Below are 16,442 nucleotides of genomic sequence, written 5' to 3'. Positions count from 1 at the left end.
ACGGCATTCTCGGGCATGATTAGGATTAGCAGGCCATCTCTCCTGGACGGAACTGTCGCCAGTAGCTCTGCTAGTTACTTAGCGCCTAGCCATCCCCGCCAAAGAACAACAAGCCAGTGTCTGCTGCATCTAAAACCCTCTGGATTAGAGGCAAGACCCCACCAGAGCATGACAAGGCTTTTGTCACTGGACTCCATTGGCTTTAAGACAGCTTGTTGTCTTCATTTTGTTCCCGCTATAATTCAATCACGGGAGATCTTGGAGAACTAGATTAAGCACTGTTGTTGGAAACGGATTTCATGCTGGAGCCAAAGGAAAGTGTAGATTGAGAAAAAATCTATTAACGGCCAATGGAATTTCTTTAAGGCGTGGCCTGCAGAAACCCAGGTTGCCGATTGCAAGGAATATTTGTGAAGCTTTTTCATCTATTCTTCACAGAGTAATTGATTATATTTTTGGTCTTAATGTAAATTTTATTGCACAGGACAAACAGAATGTACAACAAGTATCAACTCATGATAGGTAAAAATTGATAGCCTGAATGCACTGTAAGTCCCTTTGGATAAAAGCGTCTGCTAAATGCATAAATTTAATTTTAATTTAATTTATCAAGAAATGTCACATGCCAGATATAAACAAATTTTAATTGCAATAAATATTAAATTTCATGTGATTACATTTCCAAACTGCAGAGGTAAACCTTCTTCCATTCTTATGTGGACTTCTAGTTTAACCAATGCCATTTAAGGTGTGACTCTATGCAAACCAAAGAGTTTTAACATACCTATCAGTAAGCATTCCCATTTATTTTGCTTGGTTGATGCATGAATCCCTTAATTAGATTAAAATGTTCTGTGACTAATATCACTATAATAAAAATAATGAAACTTTATTTTAAAAGCCTTGTCAAAATGGAACTGAAATTATATTTACTGCTGTCAGTTGAATAAAATATTTAACAATTATTAACTGAAAAGCTGCATTACATGCATTAATGTGTTAATTTACATTATAATTTACAAATTAACATTAATTTAATAAAATAATAATGATTTATATGTAGCTTGCAAAAATATTGATATTGTCAGAAACATGCATAATTTTAAACGGCTGGCAATGGAGAGAAATTTATTTTTGACTATTTAATGTAGTTACTGCACTGTCCAGCAAGGGCTCCAACATTTTAATCCAACAATGGCAGATGGAAACCAGTTTGGAAACAGTCATTATTTAGAGTTTGTTGCAGAACTTACACCTTTAAAATATACTAGTATTACCCAGCTAACAAATTTTATAATTTTGCAAACATTATGGGAATGTTACTTTTGAATATTCTCTGAACATTTTGAAACAAGTAGTAACATTTAAAAATGTTAGATGAACATTCAACTGAAACGTTTCAGAAAAAATGCTCCATTAATAATGTATAAATAAAGATTTTTGTGCTAACATTTTATAAATATTATTGAAGACCTGGAAACGTTTGACAAACATTCTATTAATGTTACTAGGAGAACGTTTGTTTATGACTTTGAGAGAACCTTGCCAGAACATCAGTCAAATTCTGAGAATGTTCTCTGTTGGCTGGGTAACTGGATCTAACAAAAAACAATTATCAAACAGTTCTGTGTACTATTCACAATCTATATGAATCAATTAATTACTGAATCCAACAATTAATAAAAGAGAACAGTATCTCTGCAAAATTCCCATAAACAGACAACAGGAGCTCTCAGAAAAATAAAAAGGAAAAACTAGTTATGCTACACAAATAACCATTCATGGCTTGCATCCATGTCAATCAAGTCTCTCCATGGCACTTCAGAGGGTCTGATCTGGCCGAGAGCAAAGACACACAGCCTCACCGTCGGTGAGCTCATCCCTCGGCCCATTCCTCTCTGATCCCCCTTGGCACCCCTTTCTGATGGTATCTTAATCTTTCCTGTGAATGAAGGTCTCCCACCTCCCCTGATGGGGTCTGTTAAAAGGCCTCTGCTAACCTATTTTGGGGACAGCAGTGCATATGGTTTCAGAAGCCTGGTGGTATTTCTAACCTCATTGTTGACTCACAAGAATTGCATTGAACCCACGTCCCATGGCTGCATTTTAATAGGGAATGGAAGTGCTGGGTTGTGTCACATTTCCACAGGACTCCAATTCCACTGGGAATTCCAGAGCTATGAACTAATGTATCAGGGACTGTGATCAAGCTATTGTGGGCTGCTGGAAACAAGCGTGCTCTGGTCTAATGGCTCTAGCCCATGCTGGTAACCAGAAGGTAGCCGATTTGAGCAACAACGGGCCACCATTGTGCCCTTGAGGAAAATGCTTAAAGACTACATGAAATCAAAACTGACCATATACTCTCAGGTACAATGTTTTAGGTCTTATTATGCATGATTAATCTGAATGTAATACCAAAATGTAATAAATTACTATTGGGATACATTGGTAGAAGCTGACCTTCAGCCTCCACATCCGCAGCCTCCCTGGCATTTCACAAGTTGATGAATTCCTGATGGATAAAATCAAGACCTGCTTCTTCTCTTATTGAATATCTGATTTAATTTGTAAATGTGTTACATTATGGAAGTGAAATGGGTTGCAAGTGCCAATTAAAGCCTAGGTTGCTACTGTAGATAAAAGCACCTGCTAAATGATTATATATTGCATGAACAAATGGGGTGGACAGCCTTGAATATTCCTAATATAACTGGAAAATAACTATAAGATGTCAGATACTTTTCATGTGAGTTTCAACAGTTTCAACAACACCACAGCTGTACTACAAAAAAAAAAAAAAACAATTCTTACAAACAATCGATATTGCTCATAGATAAACTCTATGGATGAATTATTAAAAAAAAAAAAAATTCAATTCAGCCTTTTGTAGACAGACAGTCATCTGCAGGCCAGCAAATGAATAAAATGTTTGACAGTTCTGTTATATTTGTGTAAATACATTTTAATAAGCGATATCTTTTTGTCCAATTTGGTATATTTTGAAATACATTTTTTGAAAATATATATTAAAATACAGTATATAAATCGTTGGTAGTATGCTGTAAAAACTGCTTGTTTACTAATAGCAAATGCCATTCATCAAATTCCCAAATTTGTGTTATGGTATGTCTACACGTGTGTGAAAATGGCAGTAAATCTCATTCAGTTGCAGTGAGGTGAACTGAAGGGGTTATTCAGTTCAAAACCTGTGGTTAAAAAAAAAAAAAAAAAAAAAGCACGAGCATAATGAAGCCCAGATGCTTTTCAGAGCATACATAACCAGCATATGTTGTGTTTCGGATGCTGGTCCCCATTATGGGATGCTGGTATTCTTGCGTAGCCACACTTTGACTTGTAGCATAAAGTCTGGTTCATACCGCAGTTTTAGACTAGTCAATAAATAAATTATAATACAAAAAAAAAAAAAAACACATGGAGGAAACTTAGTGACCATGTGCAGATTTATTTAAAAAAAAAAAATTATTTCACAGTACTCACTAATATCTATTAATACATGCTATTTAGCACTCCAAACAAAATGTCCACACCAGGCTTCTTCACCAAGCTTCACTTCCTTCAGAGGCTAGGCGAGACTCCTCTTTAGCATTCAGAGAACAGGTAAATGGAACAGGCTAGCAAGTGCACGTAATTGCGTCATTACGTCAGTGAAAAGGTCCGTTTGAATAACGCTGTGGATGGTATCGTTAAATTACTTTGGAAAACTTAACTAGTTATTTATAAAAGAAATGCCGATGACGCAACCATGTTAACAATTGTTAAATGACAGGTCCGGTTTGGTTAACCATTTGTATTTGTATAATTTACAATATCAATATGGAAGTAATTTGTGCTGGCATTTAAACGTTAAACTTTACTTATATTTACTACAGTTATAACAAATGTTTGGTAATGTAAATAAAAACCGTTAACACTCCGACTTGAATTTTTTAACAAGATAGCAAAGCTGCGCGCATAGCATTGTGGGTGATTTGAGAGCACGAAGAGCACGAAGGATACACATATGCATCCTTTCCTGTGTATGGCATATTTTTCGAACGAAGGACTCAGTCCTTGGTTGAAATACCGAGGATCCTCGACATTGGAACAGTCCTTCGATGGATGTCGATGACGTAGCATCCACAAAATACTGGCTTCCGAGGATCCTTCCTTGACATTGAGAAACACCTCTGGAGAGTTTTGGTCCAACACACATATCATGTCGTTTTCAGATAACCCTGAAGGACTTCAGCTGGATCAGGTGTGTTTAATTATAGTTGAATCTAAACTCTACAGTGCTCCAGAATTTAGTTTGACACCCCTGATCTAGACAATTACCAATCTAGCACTAATAATCAGCATAAATCTTTGAGGATCAGCATGGTCTTTTAAGCATGGTTCAAGCAAACTAATCCCAGTTTAATTGTTACATTCTTATACTAGCACAATAGCTATTCCTCCATTGAGACATTCGGGTTCTTGCTACAAACATGGTTCAGCTGAAGCACTTATTTCATAAATTCTCTCATTTATGAGACGTTCTTTTCATGTGAAGACCAGAGATAATCCTGATAGATTGATTGATCTCATTAACTTGGATTCTTGTCACATGACTCATAAGCTAATGCTGAATCATACACTTCAAATAGTCCATTACAGCAACCCTGATAAAATATCTTGCATTCCTAGAAACGCTCTCCGCTGATGCCGACCATCCTAAAACTTCCTAGCTGCAGCATTCAGGCGTTATGAGGTGTGACACGCAGCTGGGGCCTGTTCTCTCAGAAATACGCTTGTGTGTTTCTTGGATCATTGGGTAAGGGGATATAATAGGGGGTGTTGCGGGCACGGAGCGCTCGCTCAGACACAATCAGCACCTGTTCCCTCCCTGATCGCTCTAAGCTCAGTGTGTAATTAATGGATGTTCTTGCTTTTCAGAGAGCTTATATTATGTTTACAGAAGTAACAATAACTCTCTTTATCATGTCATAATTCAAAATGGACTTGCTTACACATAGTGACCAAAGCTACGTCTAAATTACTGTACAAGCTGAGCATATGAAACCTGCACAGTTTAAATTTACAGGAAAACTGCAAGCTGTGCCAGAAATTCACTGCAAGTATTGCATTCATAAATACAAATAAGAAATCAGTAAGTCTCTTTGAGAATCTTTGATATGAAATAAATAAATAAATAAATACTGAAATATTGAAATATAATACAAGCAAATGATGTGTCAAGCAGGGACTTCTTAGGAGCATCTGCAGTAGTGTTTATTATCATAAATTATAAGGTGACTAATTTTACTTCCATCTAAATGCACAGTAGAGTTACATGTATTTTGTTAAGTCTAATATAGATTTTCACAATATCCATATGGTGACTTATACAGTGAAATTAACCAAGTAACATGCTTTTAGAAAATTTTTACACTGTGTACAGGAGAGTTGGGAACCAGGAAACATAGGTCATGAACGTGTTAATTAGTGAACATGAAGTGAATGATACTGTGAGGCTGATGGCATTGAATATGAGGGGAACAGAGACCTGGGGGAGGGTAGAAAACCACCTCTGGCCCTCACGACATCACAAACACTGAATAAAACCCAGTCTCAGAGCAAAGCTTGTCTTAATCATTCATTTGACAATGTGTGTGAGCATCTGCTTGACAGCACTTTGCTGACATCCAGTCTGAAGAGCATTATTGTTCTATGTTACACATTTCTATAAAGCTCCCATCCAGAACCTCTTGTCAATCGATGGCAACACAGGGAAAAGTTTAGATGTGTCTCAGGAGTTGATTTTTTCATTGTGAAAGTAAGGCAAGTTCAGCTAAGATTACCACACTATTGATTTAAATAGTTCAATAAGTAGCAGTGCTTGCTAAAGCTAAGTATTAAACTCCGCCCACTAGGCATGTGTAATATTTGTTATCTATGATAATGTTAATTGTTGTTTTAATGAAGTGTGAGTAGACATTATCAAGAATATCACTCACTTGCAACAAAAAAAAAAAAAAACATCTGGAGAGTCCAAAAAGTTTTGTTTTTGTTATAAGATGTGATATACCCTGATAGCAAACGTACATCACAGAGATGTCTATTTGACATCTGCAAGATGTATTTTTAGTGTTTGCTCATCTGCAATATGTCTATAGGACATTTCTTATCAGATGTCAAATACACATTTACAAGATGTCCTGAAGATATTTATGATTTAGAATGAATGTAAAATTGACGTCTGAATCAGATGTTTGTACACCGCAGATGCTTTCATGAAGCGATCTTTAACAGACATTTTGCAGACGTACCTGTGCTCTCTGGGTAGTTTAGTGATATCTCAAGAGCAAGAGTGATGTTTTCCTGAATAGTAGCAAGTGAATGCAATCTCGATTACGAATGTGATTTTAACTGTTAATAAAAAATAAAAATAAAAGTTACAACTGAGTGAGTTACATTTTAGACATTATTGGCAATGGAAATACACTGAACAAAATTTCAAATGCAACACTTTTGTTTTTGGCCCCATTTTTCATGAGCAGAACTTTAAGATCTAAGACTTTTTCTATGTACACAAAGCCTAGTTCTCTCAAATATTGTTAACAAATCTGTCTAAATCTGTGTTAGTGAGCACTTCTCCTTTGCCGAGATAATCCATCCACCTCACAGGTGTGACACATCAAGATGCTGATTAGACAGCATGATTACTGCACAGGTGTGCCTTGGGCTGGCCACAATAAATAGGCATTTTGTGTAGACAGAAAAAGTCTTAGATCTTTGAGTTCTGCTCATGAAAAATAGGGGCAAAAACAAAAGTGTTGCATATAGAGCATCGCGTTAGTTGAGTCAGGTCATTTTAGTCATGCTTGCGTCAGCTGACAGTCAGCTGTTCCTGACGTGTACCAATCCAGTCTTGACACCTATCTCCTGCGGTCTATTTAAATTCCCATTATTCAGTGTCTCTCCATCGCATTGCTGCTTGCAATTAACTCCCTCCTCAAACCCCAACTCCACCAACTGAACCTGTAATCTGATCTAACTTGTTCTTTCTTTACAGTGTCTTCATTGGAAGCAGTCTCTATGACATTTTGTTTACAACTCATGTAATTGTGAATTGTAATTATGTATGCTTATAATGGTTCTGTCCTGTACCCCAGGGGGGTTTGTCTTGCTGCTCTCCCCTCTCTGTCCAAGCATGGCTGCATGGACAGGTGTGTGGAGTGTTGCCAAGAACATAACCATACCGCCAACACTAACTGTATGCAATTATAATTGTCATTAAATATACTTGACGGAAGTGGTCCTGATTGAATTATAATTTTGTTCTGTATAGTTCCAAACAAAATTGGATCAAAACAATTGTGTATTTCAGAGAAACACTGCAGCATTTCACTAATGAATGAATCTGTTTTTGAACAACTTATCTGAGTCAGCGATTCAATGATCCATTTGTAAAGACAGTCACTTGCTAAATGCATCAGCCGATTTAAAAAAAATCAATAAATAAATCCCACAGACTTACATTGAAGGAAGGAGTTGAACCATATCTAGAGATAAGAATATAATTGAGGCCTGGGAATGGACTCTTCTGACTTGGCTTATTAATTAATACAAATAATAAATTAATAAAATTTAAATATACAAAAATGTAAATAAAAAAATAAATGATAAAAATATTTTTGTTATAAATTTAGTTTATTCTTCATGTCATATTTTCTTATGGCATAAAATAATAAATTTTGTTGAATTTTAAAGATATTTTGATCTTATTTTTTCGTTTTTTTTTGTATATTTTTAAAGTCATGTCACAAATGCATTCAAAAAGCCAAACATGGAGCAATATGTTAGTCTATTTTTGGCCTTCAACATGAGCGGAAAAGATTCATTGATTGAAATTAAATTCAGTAGAACGTGTAATACAGAGATTAAAGCTCTTGGGTTGTAAAATGTTTGCAATTGAAGCTACTTTGTTGGTCGTCAGTGTGTTTGCAGTAAGCAAATACTTTATGATGACTACTTTAAACAGCAGTTTGTTTAATTAAAACACGGTAGTAAATTTTGTCACACCCAGCAATGATTCACTCACATAGACTTTGGTTGCTGGATCATCTCAAAGACAAAGTCTTTGATTTCACCTGAAGTAATAAAACAAATACAATATTTATAAAATATGAACATCCACAATCATCTGTGGTGTTTCTAAATCTATTTTATTACACATGCAAAAGTAACTTCTACACAGCACCCGGTATGCAAAATGTAGTGTGAGAGCACTGACTGATGCCCTCAATTAAGTAGGATTTCAGCTTTTTGTTATAGGCGTCCCACAATCCCATTCTACTGCTGTCTCTTTTTTGGGGAGCTCTGTGTTAGGGATGCGTTTTGGAGCCACTGACTCCCCATTGTCTGTCGAGGGGCCCTGCTGTCCTGCTTCTTTGTTATGACAGTTGGACGGCTTTTATACAGACTAAATAAGATAACTCAGCTGTTCATTTGAGGGACTAATGCAACACCCCCATCAACCACCCAACCAGCATCTACAGAGGCCCTAAAAACCCCCAAAAACTGCAGGTCACACTCCGAGTCTCAACACATCGAACCAGCTCAAGAAATTACAGCAGCAGTTCTCAACTGGATTTGTTTGAGGAACCAGACTTCATATTACATGCTGATCAAGGGCTAAATGTAACCCATGTGTAATGCAGTCTGGGTCAAAACTCCCTTTAAATGTGTTTTACCTACCAACCTGTCAGTATAGGAACTGACCTACAGTCAGGGGCGGACTGGCCATCGGTAGCACTAGGACATTTCCTGGTGGCCTGACGGTCATTTTGGCCTGCCGGCTGCCGCTGTGCAGTCGATCAGGCTGACGTGCAATAGGCTGTTATGCAACTGCAAATTAATTGACGGTTTTATGAATCTACGAATCAGGCGATCGCGGAGTGAAAATGACACTACTACATGACCAAACATCAGCGAAGTACTGCCTAATTGGCAATATCCAGAGGTAGGCTTTATCTTAGAAAATCGTGCAAAAAAATGGAGCCGTAAATGCAAAGGAGGAGCAGAGACGGAACCATTAAAAATGAGAAAAGGCCTGGGCACAGACATGTTCGCCAGTAAGAGAGCAGGTCAGTCAGAATTACATTTATATTTAGTACTATAGGGATATAGTAAATAGTAACTTTTCTATAATGACAAAAAGATTGCTTTTGGCACAAAGGTTCTTTAGGCTATTATTCATTCATATATTACATTATTCTGCAACATTTTGTATTTGTAATTAAATTATTGTTTATAGTAACTTCACATTTATTATACATATATCACATTTTAATCATGCTGATTTTTGGAGAAAAACTGAAAGGGCACTCTTTGTGTGATATTGATTGACTACAATGATATAAATATATACATTTTCTAACCCCCATATCTTGAATTTTGTGATCATTCACATGCATTCATAAATTTATTTGAATACACAGAATAATGAAGTGAAAGAACGCACTCAAAATGCACACGCGCCACAGGCACTATATGACTTCATCATGTAAATTTACATTAGCCTAGATGCATGCACTTTTTAGGCACGATTTGTTTAGTTTTTGAATATACTTAATACTGTTAAAAGGAACATCAGTAAAACAAAAATTAGGAGTTCACATATCCTAGCTAAACACGCTTGGAAATCCCGAATTGACTCAAATGATTCGCGAACCCTCTCTGAGTTCCCAAACTGACTCAAATGTTTCATGATCCCGCTATGAACTCCCGAACTGATTCAAATGATTCGCGATCCCCAAACTGACTCAAATGATTCGCGAACCCGCTTTGAACACCCGAACTGACTCAAATGATTCGCGATCCCGCTCCGAACTCCCAAACTGATTCAAATGATGCGCGATCCACACACTGACTCAAATGAGTTCGTAGCGCGAACCCGCTACGAACTCCCGAACTGACTCAAATGATTCGCGATCACCAAACTGACTCAAATGATTCGCGATCCCGCTACGAACGCCCGAAATGACTCAAATGATTCGCGATCCCCAAACTGACTCAGAGCAACTAAATTTAGCTACTAAATTAGTAAAAAATACCTATCCATATACAGCTATGATTCGCGAACCCGCTTTGAACTCCCGAACTGACTGAAATGATTCGCGAACCCACGAACTCCCGACCTGATTCAAATGATTTGCGATCCCCAAACTGACTCAAATGAATCGCGATCCCGCTCCGAACTCCCGAACTGATTCAAATGATTTGCGATCTATTTACATTTTTTAAATAGATTTGAAAATATATATATATTATATTGTAATAATAATTCACTTTTTTTTTACTGTATTTGTGATCAAATAAATGCAGCCTTGGTGAGCAATTATCAAAAAAAGAACAAATTTGACCGACCTCAAACTTTTGAATAGTAGTAGTGTAGGCTATGTATAATTCATTAATATTTCATTATTAAAAGAAATTATCCTGTTTCTTTATATTTGTTTCTACTAGACAGCAATGAGATTAAATCTGAGATCAAGTGGAGAAAACATTGTCCTTACATTCGAAAGACAAAAATCTCAATATGAACTCAAAATCTTTTCATTTTCTTCCATGACTAAATTATCTGATCTATACTATTAGCATTTATTCCACAGCTCTATATTCTTACTGCATGTTAACAATCAATTTATTTGCCTCTATTTAAAGCTGAAATTGTAAAAGAGATGATGTACATACTTCAATAAAACATAGTTCACTGAGTCTCCAAAGCAAATTAAAGAGCAAATGAAATGTTAATCTGCATTAAAATACTGTTCAGCCATAAAAAACAAAACATTTATACACAATACTTAATATCTACATGTCCTCGCAGATCATTGCAATGCTCATACACCACTGTCAGATTCTAGTTATCATTTTACACCATTAGCATTCCAGCGTTTGAGAGTGTGGTCTTTGGTAACAGGTCCAGCGAGGCTGTGAATGTGTGCGGACGGCTCTGCTTAAACACTGCTATCCCTGACCCTGACACTGAGCCTGACTGTGGACTAACATTTACTCAACATCACCCGTCCTCCTGATTTCCACCTTAACCAGAAAGTCAATACAGAATACATCCTGACAGGACAGAGCACACATAAACAGATAATGAGAAAACACGACTAGTAAGTGTGTAAAAAAAGTAAGTGTGAAAGAGAGGATGAGCGTTTCAAAGGAAGAAGATCGATAAAAAGAACAAAACCAAATTATGTGAATGGACTATTGTGAAAGTGGCTTTAAGGAATAAGATCTTCCTAGAAACAGGAGTATATTTCTATGTGTTGATTTAATTCTGCGCTGGTCCGAAACCCTGCTGTGAGAGAGAGAGAGTTACTGAATAACCCAGTTCACTGCTCATCTCCTACAATCTCTCTAGGACTACTGACCCCTGGATGCCCTAACCCGAGTTTAGAGGTCACATCCACCTCTTTTGTTATCTCCATTTCACTCTCACAAGCATTCGCACATATACTAATGCTACAGGTTAAAAAAAAAAAAAAAAAACAGAAAGTCCTTGTATATCTTATGTTTATGCATATTTAGCAGTAAAGTACTAAAAAACTAAATAATCTGCCATTGAAAAACCCTTATTGATCACTGTTAAAAACAAAGATTCTTTACTGGTATTGATGGCTCTTTGAGGAACCTTAAACATCCATAGAGACTTTCCATTCCACAAAAGGTTCTTTAGATTAGGGATGCACCGATTTGATACTCAGAATCGGAAGTATCGGTATCGGATCCGATACTTCCATTTTCTGCCAGATCAGGTATCGGTCAGATAATACCGATCCAAATCTGATATTGTGAGTATACTATTCTATGTTATTGTTAAATCCCACGGTAGGCACAAAAACATTATAAAGCACCATAAATTTTTTATCATCCTCCATTCAGCATTCAAACTGTGTGTCACGTTCGGTTACAACAGTCAAGACGATTTAACTCTCTCCAAGATGATTCAGTGTTGCTATTATTATTATACTTGATATGTAAGTATAAAAGTAAATGGTTTTTCATAAAAGGGCTTGCTGGAGTTTACCGCTGTTCAAAAATCAAGTTTCATTCTACCAGGTGTTTGTTAGGCCCAAATATGAATTTTGTATTTATTTATTTTTTGCTCACATGTGACTCAGATCTGTTTTTGTCATGACAGTGTGAGCAGCACAAACCACGTGGAATCTGATCTTTTCAATTCCAATAAAAAAAAATTTTTTTAGGCCCCCTGTCCCTTGTCAGGCCCTTGGAATCATCCTAACACCCCCCCCCCCCCCCTTCAATTACAGTGCCCCTGCCTCCATGTTCACTTTCATATGACAGTGTGCTGCACAAGTGTTGCAAGTCCACAGTTTTCCCTTGTAATTGGGCAACTTGTTCATTGTTGTCGCGGGTTTTTTTACAACTCCGTGGGTTAAAGCGACCCCACTAATGCAATATCTATTTCATTTGGGTTTAGGATGGTAAAGAAAGAAAGAAAGAAAGAAAGAAAGACTGGAGTAATGATTCAGAAAATTCAATACAAACAGTCTGTTCAATATGTGTGCAGTATTGACTGACGATCTGCTTTTATGTTTGAAGGCAGAGGGGAAAGGAGAACAAACTTAATCTGTTGTGATCTGAGAGATAGGAGCCTGTAAGCACTTTATCTCAAATGTCACCTATGCTGTGCTCATCGGGAATCAGGATTTCCAAGGGGAAAAGTTGCCAGGATCGATGCTAGGAGCAAACACACACACATACAGAGAGTGAGAGAGTTGTAATTAATTGGCAAATAAATAAATATAGCACATTAATTATAGATAAAAGTTACTCTAATATTTGAGAAGAAAAGGGGCATGGAGTGATACAAGACACTTTACGAAAAATATTTGACTGTGCATTGATGCAGAAACGATTTTAACTCAGAAATGAAACATACAATTTTGAAGTTAGGACTGAAAGGGTATTTTAATAATAATAATAATACTTTTTACAGTGTAGAGTGCTAAGATTGACCAATCAGAATCAAGTATTCCAGAGAGCTGCATAATGAGTGAAATGATTAGTAATAAGATTGAAATCATCTTGCAACACTTCTAATGCCGTTGACTTACTGACTCACTGACTAAATGGTAATCGAAATGTTCTCTGACAGTTATTTTCATTGGCTAAATTGCTTTTTTAAATCCAGTCTAATCCTTGAGACAGCAGGTGTGATGGTAGGAGACCGGAAAAGATCTGTAACCATAATACTGCCATAACTCACAGTCAACACAACACGAAGGGGAAATGTTTATGGTACCCAACGCTCTGTGTAAATGTTAAAGGGGTTCGGCGCACCACCATTAACATGCCATTGGAAAGCCGTTTCCTTGGCAATGGCTCTGCAAGCACAAGCTGTATAAAATCTGTTTGGGTTGGGAATGCCATTGTGATCAGATATATGTGCCAATCCATGTTACCATGGAGGGCGGGACTGCTCAGGAACGCCTTTTCATGACTAAGCCCCATTCTTCCCCTTTCCCAGGAGTCATTCATTCTGGATTTAATTCATCGCAGACAGGAATGATCAGATCAACCACCTTCTGTTGCCTAACCTCTGCACCTCTCTGCTCACTTCTGACTAACTTCAACACCAATGGCCTAATTCTAGCCAGCTTGCTTTGGTCCGAAAAGACAACAATATATGTATTCCTGTCAAGGAAAGCAGATCTGATCAACACCCTTAGATCTGATTTTAATTTGGGCCCGACGTCCTCTCTTGAACTCCACACAAGCCTCAGCAGATGGGCCACAGATACTGATGTCATTTCCTGGATCTTTCCAAAGTGAACAATAAAACACAACAGACCCCATAACTCTTTCCATGTCCATTTCAATTTTAAACTTGAAGCTTCCATTTAAAAATAAATAAACTAATGGAGAAAAATGTAATTGTAGAAAATAGAATGGTTAACTGATGACATCAGTGACATGAGACATCAGATATGGATTATAAGGTTCACATTAATGATCACCATGCACTAAACCAACGCAATGAACAAATGAATGAACAAACAAACAAATAAATAGAACAATGCAATTGCACAACAACAAACATTATTAATGCATGAATAGAAATTATAAATAAATCATACATGATTAATCTTTTTAATAAAAATACATTGTGGATGGCACAAACCAATCCTTATTCTCACAGCAACCAAACATTTCAAATAAATAAATATGAAACACCCACACACACCCACACACACACACTGATTTCAGACGGAGGAAGAGCAAACGCTATGCAGGAGTCATGCAAAGGTTGCTGGGCACTGAAAGCACTGCAGTCTTTTTGTGCAATGACTGTTATGCACTTGCATGTTCAGCGCATACTGTGAAGAGCCTATCCAAACTTCGGCAGTGCTTGTGCCACAAGAATGGATTCATTCACTGGTGGCACATGTCTATAATTGCTTGGTCGTATGACAGCATCTCTGACTGCCTGTTTATTCATATACACGTCTAGTGTGGACATGTTGCAGAACTGGTCTGGAAAAAAGACCCAAAATCATCAAATACAATTTTTTATGAGTGCAACTGGTCATTAACTGGCTATTAAATTGCACTACAGGCAAGTTTAGCATTTACAAATGAGATAAAGTCTTCCCAAATCCAAACTGATACAGAATTCGGGACCTATCGAGACCAATCCGCCTCTGCTGATTGTGGTTCCAATGCTGCTGATTTGTTTAAAGGGAAAGAGACAGTACGAGCACAACAGCTGTGAAAAAAATAGTGTTATGTAGGTTGTCTGCCGTCCAAACCTCATCTCCTTGGCTCCATGCAGTCTTGCTCTCGTTGCTCCAGTATCATTGGTGGCGTCTGTGGGGATAACAGATCACACCTCTTTTGTGAGTGTGGGATTGCACGAGGGCCAAGGCTCAGTAAATCAGGACCAATGGAGTACAGAACTGGACAGAACCAGCAACAAGTGTGTACTGGGTCCAGACACTGAGTCTGAGCCATCTACGGTATTTAAAAGGCCTGATGAGAGAACAATTATAAGAATTAAAATGCATTTAGTCTAAACATGACTGCATGGATGCAGAAAAGTATTTTTTTTCTACTAATTATAATTTAATGACATTAGTCAGGTCATTCTAACAGCACCATGCATGTCCCATTTATGTTCACATGGATTACTTATTATATAGGGCTTATAATTAAGTGTCAGTATGATTTTTTTTTTATTATTATTATTAAAAATTTTATGTTTTTATTCAGCAAGAATGCATTAAACAGTGAAGACATTAATTACAAAGGATTTCTAGAAATGCAGTTTTTTTTGTCATGCTGAAATTTCTATTAATCAAAGGAAAAATGCACCATGGTTTCACAAAAAAGACTAAGCAGCTCAACTTTTTTTCAATGCTGCAAATATTTCTTGAGCAGCAAATCAGCATATTAGAATGATTTCTGAAGGATCATGTGACACTGAAGACTGGAGTAATGATGCTGAAAATTCAGCTTTTGCATCACAGGAATAAAGGTAGCACTTTATTTTACAGTCCTGTTCCTCATGTACATACTATGTACTTATTATAGTAATTACAATAACTATGTAATAACTAGGTACTAACCCTGAACCTACCCCTAAACCTAAACCTACCTCATGTAGTTACCTTGTGTTACCAGAACTTTCTTAGATAAATAAACTGTAAGTACACTAGAAGTACATGTAAGTACACGTACTGTAAAATAAAGCAACCGGAATAAATTACATTTTAAAAATACAATATTACTGTTTTACTGTATTTTTGTTAAAATAAATGTAGCCCCGGTGAGCATAAGATGCATCCTTCAAAAATACATAAAAATTAATTGTACCACCAATAATAATTTTTATATTGCTAAATAATTTGTAAAATTTTCAAAAGTCTTTCAATCGTTATCATTTAATGGGTTATACAGAATACCAACACAAATGATTCTAGCTAAATTCTGCTTTAAAAAAATCTGTGGGAAGTCGTGGCCTAATGGTTAGAGGGTTGGACTCCCAATCGAAGGGTTGTGAGTTCTAGTCTTGGGCCGGATGGAATTGTGGGTGGGGGTAGTGCATGAACAGCTCTCTCTCCACCTTCAATACCACGACTTAAGCGAGGCATCGAACCCCCAACTGCTCCCCGGGCGCCGCAGCATAAATGGTTGCCCACTGCTCTGTGTGTGTGCATTTCGGATGGGTTAAATGCAGAGCACAAATTCTGAGTATGGGCCACCATACTTGGCTGAATGCCACTTCACTTTCACTTTAAATAATAATAATAAAATCATAGTAAAAAAATAAAAATAAAAACAAATGCAGCCTGAAGTCTGAGACATTTTGAATAGTTGTTACACAAAGCAAGGTTTGAAAGAGAAATGCGCCACATTGAGCT

The 16,442-nt window shown here is 36.9% G+C and overlaps 1 long non-coding RNA gene across 1 annotated transcript in view; it reads right to left on the bottom strand.

Annotated features, from left to right (window-relative positions):
- The window catches only part of LOC113055516 (uncharacterized), a 36,723-nt gene that overhangs the window by 13,738 nt on the left and 6,543 nt on the right, over positions 1-16,442 (bottom strand). The window lies entirely within an intron of this gene.

The sequence above is a fragment of the Carassius auratus genome, chromosome 36 (genome assembly GCF_003368295.1).
Source record: "Carassius auratus strain Wakin chromosome 36, ASM336829v1, whole genome shotgun sequence".
In the NCBI taxonomy this organism is placed as follows: Eukaryota; Metazoa; Chordata; class Actinopteri; order Cypriniformes; family Cyprinidae; genus Carassius; species Carassius auratus.
The sequence above is the reverse complement of the archived record's forward strand: the minus strand, read 5'-3'. Positions and strand labels throughout refer to the sequence as shown.